Genomic DNA, 7,551 nt, shown 5'->3' on the forward strand with positions numbered 1-7,551 from the left:
CAACGCCATCATGTCTCCCCCCCCCACCCCACCCGTCATAAATTGCAGTCGTTTACTGGCTCCGTTAGTATTCCTATCGCTCCCAAGCAACTTTCCCGCAGTTTACTGAGTGAGTGCTGAGAGTAACTGCAACATAGAAATAAAGATACTGTGAAAACTGACAACTAGAGTGTTACAACGTGTCAAAGGCCTGCTGAAAGGAGGGTCAGACCCACTGGTGCGTGCATCAAAATAACTCCTCTAGTGATGCCACGCATATCTGCGTGCACGTATTTCTCTTTTTGTCTGATTTATTATCATGACTCATATATTCTGCCACAGTGTAATCGCGCTGTAGCCTACTGTTAAATCCAAGCTCTAACATTCAAAACATTTGATGTCGGGATGATTGACAAGCAACATGAATCAAAGTTACATTTTTTAAGATTTTAGGTCACATTATTAGATTAACTTTTTTTAATTTGTAAATGATTAAAACATAGACACATAAACATATTTTACTCTTTATTTATACACTGCACCAGAGTTAATTTAGTAAAGTGGTTACCAAATACCGATGGTGCTTTTAAAGGGAAATCTAACTAAATGTAGCCTATAGCTAGAAAATTATCTTCTTTCAGAAGGATGCTGTGGGTAATGTTAATGTATGTTTTTTGTTTTTTGAAGGTTATTTTATCATTTTTGTAAATAGGACTCGCCCACAAGGCCTACGGAAGATTATTTCAATGGAAAACAAACATGTATTTCTGAATCTGTCATTTATTTTATTTACAATGTTGTTAATTTCTCTTGTGATGACTAGTTCAACCCAGTATAAATCAGCACCACAGCATAGGATGTAGACCAGTGTTTGTTTACAGTCGACTCATGAGAGAACAATGGCAAAAAAACCTGGAGGAATCCCTCCGAGGGCTCCGCTGACCCGTATGTCCATCCAGCAGAGATGTAGGTAGACCTATGCGGTGACACGAATGGTAACAAGTTTATCCCTCCTGCAATATGAAGTATGTGCGTGTAGAAGCCCTTCAGTGCGTTTAAATCACGTTTAGGGCACACAGAAGCGAGACATTAATCACCTGGGAACCAGTATCCGCCTGTTCACACACTTTGCACAGTTTTTAAACAGGGTGTGTGAACCATATCTCTGGCATGTTTTCCCTCTTTATCCAAACCTATTTCAGTGTGTTTTTTTTTATTCGAGCAGATCACCAAAGAGTTTCCAAACACCTATGAGCCATTGACGTCCTCTCCAGCCCGTCTGACTGCGAACATCCATCCGCTCAATAGAACGTGTCATGGCAGCGCATGTCCCCTCACAAAAGACAATTGTGATTTAGACAAACATTGGGGAAAACATAAAGGCAAAGGTCAAGTCCTCTTTCAGTTCAAGTGTGCTCCGATTCACCTACAACACAACGGGGACAAAGAGTTGCAGCTACCTCCGTTTCTAAAGGGGATGTGATTACCCGCTTCATGGTGGAGGAGGAAGTTTGCTGACTCTCAACCTGATTCAGATGAAATTAAGAGCAAGAGTATTCTCCACAAATCAGCAGCAGGATTGTCTGGGCTCCTTAATGGCAACCCCTCTCCTCACCTACTCACCCCTCACCAACACACACAGAAAGAGAGAGAGAGGGAGAAGCTTGAATTCCGGATATATATTATTATTTTTCTAATTATCATACCCCCCAAAATTGCATTTTGTATAATTTAAGCATTGGGCCATGTTTTTTTTTTGTTTTTGTATTATTATTATTGCAAGTTCAATTATTTCTAGAACAGAGGGATTAGAAGAATAAGTAGTGTTAATTGCGCGGCAGGTATAACGAGCAGGTCTAATCCTTCTTCCCCCCTCTTTGTATTGAGTTTTTGTGAGCTTAATGAGTGGCAGGTAGGGCTGCTTCCTGCTTTCTCACATGCTCAAATAGGCCTCTCACTGCTTGCCGTCCTGGACCCTGGCTGTGTACAGGAAACAATTGATTTTGAGCATAAAGTTAATTATGCCTGGAAATTAGACAGCCTTAACGTTGGGTAAGGACTCAGAGGTGGATTTCCTGACAGCTCTTAACACATTCTCACATCACATATCCTTTACGCATGTGCGTTTTTACTATTTTTACTATATGTGCAATAATGTAAGGGGAGATGACTCTTACCTTGTGTGCTCCTGCACTGGCTGTGTTTATATTTAGCATATATATATATATTCCTTAGAGTAAAAAAAATGAAAAGGTTGCTCTGCCAGTAGGTGATTTTCTCCAGTCCTAATGGAGTATTTGCGGAAATAAAATGGACAAAAAAATCATCTGGGCTTGATTCTGCACTGGTCTGAGTAGTTTCCTAGGCTACACAAATCAGTATTATAACGATAGCCTAAGCTCAATGAATGTCACAGTGGTCGACTTATTATTGAAACCAAAAAAAAAAATCTTATTGAAACTTTTCCTTTTGATGGACAAGGAGGATAAGCCTCGCATGGCCCCTTCTGCGCTGAAGTAGGAATAATTTAAAAGAAAGTCCTGCTTTGTGCTTCTTTGGACAGAATCAAGTGCCTTTTAATTCTTAAGACTCTCTAAAGTATAACTGTTTTTTTTTTGTTTTTTTTATACGGACTTATTGCGTAAACAGTTGTATTATTATTATTACCATTTTGATTATCGTCTTTGCAGCTGAAATGAACTGTGCCAATAAAGTTTTCACGGACAGAAAAAGCCCCTGACCTCCCCGAGAGGGACTTTAGTCTACATATGGTTTACACGTCAAATTGAAATTGCCTGCCGCTGTAAGGGGTTTCTTTAATTCTATTACCGGACGTGGGCTCGCTTTGTTTCAATACTGTCGTATCAAAATGATTGACAAAGTAATAAACGCGTCATGCTGCTGCATCTGATTATGTCGCTGCATTTGCATTGGACATTGAGGGGAATATGACAACCTTGACACACTGGGGATTTGCTCTGTCAAATAAACACGTCTCCAAGGATCTATATTGTTGCGGTGACAATACCTCCCATTCATTGAATTTCAAAGAGTTTCAAGTTGGTGTGTATCGTTTTGATCAACTGTATAGTGTGCCGGGATGTGCAGCATTTGCAAATGCTGGGTCAAAGAAAAAGAAATAATAAGGACGAATGAATATATAAATGCTTGGCCTGAGCATAGGTTAACTTCACACTGGCAACACAGTTCCATAATTAATATCTCTCCCTCCTCTTCCCATTTCTTCCTTTCAGGTTCAGCCCTTTAAGTGCCTGGTGACGTTGTAGTGGTCACAAAAGCTGCGTGCACTGCAAAACAAATATCCATTTTAACAAATTCTTCGTTACAGTGTTGGAATTGTTTTTTTCTTTAATTAAGGAAGTGGAAAATGTCCCACGAGGGTTATTCCTAACTCGTCAAGCTTGCTCCACAAAAAGACTCAAAATACAAAAAATAACTTGTATTTTGATCTACTTAAAATAATAATAATAATAATAATAATAATATTTTTAGGTATTTTGTGCAGTGTAATTCTCGCAGAAAATTGACACTGCTCTAAAATTCTTTATTCTTTTTTTTTTAAAATAATCTCACATGTAATACTTTTTATACAGGCTACTGACATTATAGATGGAGGCCATTTATGTCCCATGGCGTGCCCACCTCCAGCAGGTGATCCTGGTGTCGTAACGTGTCAGCGGTGGCCTGACATAAGTATAATAATAGTTAATAGAGCGTGATAGAGAGAATGGTATTAAACCTAACAAAGATGTGTCAAAAGCAAAAGTCTATGTCTTCATTAGCCTGATCTCCAAGGACCGTCAAACATTTCATTAGTTTGTAATTTATGAATGTTTGACAAATATTAAAGAGTATGTAAATATGAGGGGCATAATGTCTTTCCTGCGGGAGATGGCGAAATGACCCAAAGTCTTCGATACTGCTAGATTGATCACGCGCATTATGTTTCTTCTCAAACTGTGCGTTTGCTTGTCTGTTTGGAACATATTTCCCATCTGACGTGTGAAATAGTGCAGATAAACCAATGATTCATAATGTTGGCCGCATTTGCATCTCCTAATATGTGTTATTTTGATATATGAAGATATACTGTCGTCTTTATCGAGTGTATAAACGCACTTTTGCCATTATGGCTTTGGCTAAATCAGTAGGAGGGTTTTTGTCCTAAAACGGTCCATTTCCTTGTTTGTGAACCACTTCCAGGAGAAATGGTTATTTTATTTTCATTTTCAGCAGCACATGGCTATCTCTAACTTCTCAAGTTACATTTAGTTCAGTGCTGAAACTTAAAGCATTCAAGGCCCCTCGAACACTTCTGTCTTTAGCAGAACTTAACATTTTTGGTTAAATGTCATCGAACCCTAACACACCTGTTCGCTGCTTTTGTCAGGACATTAGTGTCACATAAAACGCCCTCTCAGATCACACAGGGGTCAGCAGAAGATGATGAATTCAAGTTATGATAAATTACTGTACGTCAGATGGACTTAATCGCCAAAAGGGCAATTCCTCAAATCCAGAATCATTCATTGTGCGTGATGCACAGCCCACTTTTACAAATCTGAAGTTTGCCTTCACGAGCCTGTACAGGCCTGAGCTCTCAGTTTTCACATTCGCATTTGTTGGGTTTTTGAAATGTTAAATAGGCTAATTTTCTTAAGTGTAGGTCATGTGAAATATTGAGAAATATATTTCAAAATGACTTACGTTGTAAGAAAACGTTCATACTATACGTTTTCTTTTCTAAATCCCCCCTATTTCACATCCTCTTCATATGCACAGGCACACATTGTCTGAATAGACTCCAACATTATTTAGATGTATATGTTTTCTCAAGAGGCAGCAACAAGTTCCGCTGCATATATGTAATTGCTTGCATTAACGAAGGAAGTCATCACAGCTCTCTTACTAACCAGATAGTTCAGACTGCGAGATCAGATGAGAGAAGAGGAGATCTTAGATCAAAAGAGACCAAATGAGCGGGTCGCTGATTCATTCATGCAGCTGCATTGAGACCAAGGCCAACAAGCGTATCATACACTGAAAGGGAGCTGCTTTTCAGAGTGCAGGTGTGAAGTATGTGGCACATTCTGCCATATAACGTGGAGGTTGTTATAAACCCATGTTCGGGCCTATAGGCTACTAGGGGGCTGATTCGCATTGAAGGGAGCCATCTATGGGAGTTAAATAACTTCATTTCCTGAAATCTCTGGGTGACGGTAATCCTAAAACCTGGGGAGTGAGGTGGAGAGTGGAGGATGGGGGCGGTGTGGAAGGTCTTACTGGCACTGATTCTCCGGTGACTTATGTGAGGTTTGCCTGCTATATACTAAAGCTACCGCAGGGGTGTAGCCTTAAACCTGCCTTAACTCTGCTTGCTCGCTTTTTTATATGCGGAATACAGTTAATTTAGCGTTAAAGGTTGTCATAAATCTTTATGACGGAAGCTCCTGGTAGCCTATACATCACAGCCATGTGATCTTGTAAATCCCCTCGGAAACTAACCTTGGGATATTATCAGAATAAAATATTCAATATTCACGACAAGCTTTATGATTGTACTTAACTTGTGGGTGTGCATGGTTTGCCTTTTGACCTCACTTGTGCGCACTCAATCAAAGTCTAAGAAATGAAGTGTAATGCCCCTTTACGATAAAAAACTTTAAAAATGTAAAATGGTGCTGACTTTGGAGATATTTGTAGCCATATATTATTAATGTATCAAAACTCTATATACGTATTTATTTATTTACTATAATAAATAGTAAAAACCAATGCCTCTTTTACTTCGATCCGTGTTTGCCAGCTCTATTATAACAACTCTGTTCTGCTTCTCCGGTCTGTTTGGGGTGGCTCTATTGCACCTGTCTTTCCTCCTTCTCTTTATTATCTTTGCCAATTTCGGCCACTTCATTCCTGATAATTATGACCTGGTTGGTGTTGGAGGTGCTGATGGTGGTGGTGTTGGAGCGTGGGGTGGGCGTGGAAGAAAAAGGGGGGGGGGGTGATGAGTGTGATGTGGGGGGGTGAGTGAGGCTTTTACTCCTAGACTGCTAATCCCCCTATTAAAAGGGTTTTGTTCAATAATGCCGGACAGTTTCCGGAAGTAGGATTACCGCCTCCATTATTTTACAAAGAAATGATATTTCACACTCAAATGAGCCTTAGGACGCAGCAGTGTGGCGAGAGGGCCTTGTGAGAATGAAATGGATTCATTTCTTTTATTTCTTTTGTTGCACTTTGGAAGTTCAAAACCTCCCTGTTATTGCCTCTTTTTTTTTTTTTTTTAACACATCATCTATCTTAATTATTGATGTGAATATGTGCATTTCCTTGAAATGCAATGACGCCCTCAGTTCCTGTTTCGGACTGACATTGCATTTGTGCTATTCACGTATACAATAGAGATCTCTCTTTTTCCACACACACACACACACACACCACACACACACACAACCACACAGAACCACACACACACACACACACACACACACACACACACACACACACACACACATCTACACACACACCTGTTCTTGATTCTTGACCCCATAGCTGATATCAGATCAGAGGGGGTCGCTCAGCTGAAAGTGGGAAGCCCCTTGTTAAAGATCCTCTCTTACAGTTCGATCTGCCCGTGGTGTCCGTGTGTCTGCACACCGGGAATTTAACTTTTACGATAAAGGCAAACAGTCATCACATTTAATCTCTGCTGTGGAACAAGCACGCCACTTCACTTAACGCTTTAGACTCAAGTTACTTCTTCTTGTACCAGCTTCACTTCTAATTGAAGACAGGGTGTTTATATTTGGTCAAAGTCTTCAATATTTCGGCGTAAAGGTCATTAAACTGTTGCAGGGCGGACGTGCACAGTCCTGCAACACTGGCGCGTGATTTTATTTCCCTTTGTGGCTTCTAAATGAATTCAAGGCCATTTCTTATTTGATCTGTGCCTGCAGTAAAGATCAAATTCAGAAATACTTTGACTGGAGAAAAAAAAAAACGACACAAGGACCTCATGTTTTAACTCTCGCTTCTTTTTCTAATGAAACAACCCTTTTAATGTCGCCTATCCTTCACTTTCAGCTCTGAATGGAAAATGTTTTTACGCGACTCAGTTAGTTCTTGTCCATTTTGACGACTGGAACTAAAAGCTTTAGACGGCCCAATAGAGAGCAGCCCAATAGAGAGGAGCTCAACAAATCGGCAACAAAAGGCTTTCCGTGTCATCAACGTCGTTCAGACGACCTAGAAGAATCCCTCTGATATCAACTTCCACTTCAAAGACTCCTACTTTCAATTGAGATCCAACTATCTTGTTGTTGTATTTTCTTCCTTCCTTTTTCTTTACGCACAAGAGCTGGACACAAAAGAGGCATCATCATCTTCTTCTATTTGGTTGGTTTAGTGTTTATTCTTTTCTTTGAGCTGGGCCTCTTCCACAGAGCAAACTGTCATGCACTTAACCAAACTCTGGAGTCGTAGCTGTGTTCTTTCCACCCACTTCTGCGTTGGTTAAGGCCGGGAGGAAAATGTACCCACGAGCCAAAA

Source organism: Etheostoma spectabile, chromosome 22, assembly GCF_008692095.1.
Source record: "Etheostoma spectabile isolate EspeVRDwgs_2016 chromosome 22, UIUC_Espe_1.0, whole genome shotgun sequence".
Taxonomy (NCBI): Eukaryota; Metazoa; Chordata; class Actinopteri; order Perciformes; family Percidae; genus Etheostoma; species Etheostoma spectabile.